This window comes from Penaeus japonicus, unplaced genomic scaffold, assembly GCF_977035675.1.
Source record: "Penaeus japonicus unplaced genomic scaffold, GWHDUDI00000001_assembly GWHDUDI00000029, whole genome shotgun sequence".
Taxonomy (NCBI): domain Eukaryota; kingdom Metazoa; phylum Arthropoda; class Malacostraca; order Decapoda; family Penaeidae; genus Penaeus; species Penaeus japonicus.
Window position 1 is genome coordinate 26,803,136 of NW_028234431.1, and position 2,500 is coordinate 26,805,635.

The window sequence follows — 2,500 nt, forward strand, 5'->3', positions numbered from 1 at the left end:
AATTATATATGTATCCACTTCCCCAGATCACTATTAATAACAGTAGCATAGATGAGGTAGACCAAAAAAAAATTCTAGGTATTATTGTAAATAAACATTTATACTGGCACAGTCATATCCAATATGTACGTAGTAAAACAGCCAAAATATGCGGCATACTATATTTAACACGTAACCACTTAAACAGAGAGGCTATGCTGACATTATACTATTCCTTAGTTTATTCAAATCTAACTTATTGCTTGACAGTATGGGGCGGAGCTAGCAGTACATCATTAAATCCTCTAGTCTTGCAGAAGAAAGTTATAAGAAATATCATGGGACTGAAGACCACAGATCATACCAACGAATCGTTTGTCAATTTATAATTTCTAAAATTCAATGACATTTACACTTTCGTATACTCCGTATATACTTATAAATATTTTCACAACTTAATTTCATCTCTAAACTATTTTTGTAATAGCACAAATAATGTTTACTCCAGAAGAGACAACTTCATATTCTGCCCTCCTCTAGTCTTATCTTCTCAATCACAGAGCCATATTAGATATCTCGGTGCCGTTATTTTTAATGGAATTCCCCCTGAAATTAAATCAAAACATACCCTTGGCAACTTTAAAAACAGTCTGAAATCCTATCTAATGAACAGCTACACTGCATAAAGAAAGTAAAATGAACAGATTAATAATGAGTATTTTACTTTGTATTGTGCTAGTCAGTCAAAGTTCTTTATCCTGTTATGAATGTCCAACTGTATATCTATTAATGCATTAAGATTGAATTTTTTCCTTATATTGTGCCTAGAATATTTTATTGTTCTATTCAATTGCACTTATATTGTATACTATACGTATGTATGTATGTATGCGTATGTGTGTGTATTGGCATATGTGTATATGTATGTTTGTGTATGTATGTGTGTGTATGTGTATGTATGTATATGTATAAATATATATAAATATATATATATATATATACATATGTATATATATATATATATAATTATGTATATATATATATTTATATATATATGTGTATATATATACATACATATGTATATATATATATATAAATATATATATATATATATGTATACATATACATATATATATATATATATATATATATATATATATATATATATATATATATATATATGTGTGTGTGTGTGTGTGTGTGTGTGTGTGTGTGTGTGTGTGTATGTGTTTGTATGAATGTATATGTGTATATATATTTTCTTTTTTTCCAATGCTTATTTACTATTTACTGTTTATTTCATATGTATTTTTATTTTTAGAATCCTATGTTCTAATGTCTTAGATAGTGTATGATATGTTAGCTTTTTAAGGTGCAACACATCACCAAAAAAGCTTGGTCAGAACTAAAAAAATGTATATAACTGTATCCGAATACTTTTTGACCAAATAAGCTATTTCAATTTCAATCGTCGTCGTCATTATCGTTATTATTATCATCATAACCATTATTATCATAATTATTTTAAAACTCATTATTTCATAATCATCAAAATCATGATGACCAACACAATCATCCTCACCATAAACTAAATCAGAAAACAAGGTATAGGATTTTGATCTCAGTTTGTTTTAAGACACGGATATGCAAATGAGGGTCCTTTAATATGTATAACACACATAGTCCGGCAAATCGTCTTCCCTTCTCAGATCAGTAATCAAATGCAAACATCATACGCGTTTGCAATTCTGTGTTATTTGCATTCAGAAATTGAGCTGGGGTTGCTAAAGACATCGGGTATGGTTACTTAAAGTTATGATAATATTTTTTTTCTTTATTTTTTAATTAATCAAAGTACGATCATAAGGATGATGGGATAACACCAGTTTTGTTATTTTTGGCCTTTTCTGAAGATATTATTGTTACTATTATTATAGTTGTTGTTGATATCATTATCATATTTAGATTTATTTATCGTTCTCATTGTTATCGTCATCATACTAATATCATTTTTACAATAATCAATGTTATTATTATCATTGTTATCATTTTTACTATTATTATTGTTACCATTATTGTTATTGTCATTACTATTATCATTAACATTATTAGTATTAACATCATTATTATCATTATCATCATCTTCATCTGTATTCTTACCGTCATAACAATGGAGATGATAGTAATTATAATATCTATGATCATGATAATAATGATCATAATGATAATGATTATGACAGTAATAATAATGATAATAATAATGATGATAATAACGATGATGATGATGATGATGGTAATAATAACAACAATAATAATAAGGATAATGACAATCATCATCATCCTCATCATCTACATGATAAAAATAACAATGATGATGACAACATCAACAATAATAAAAGTACAAGCTACGAGCAATACAATTTTATTCATTATCGGTATTGCTTTTAATATTTCCAATGCCAGTATTACAAAAAAGATTACAATATGAGTAACAGCAATGTAAAGTTCAATCCTATTTTTG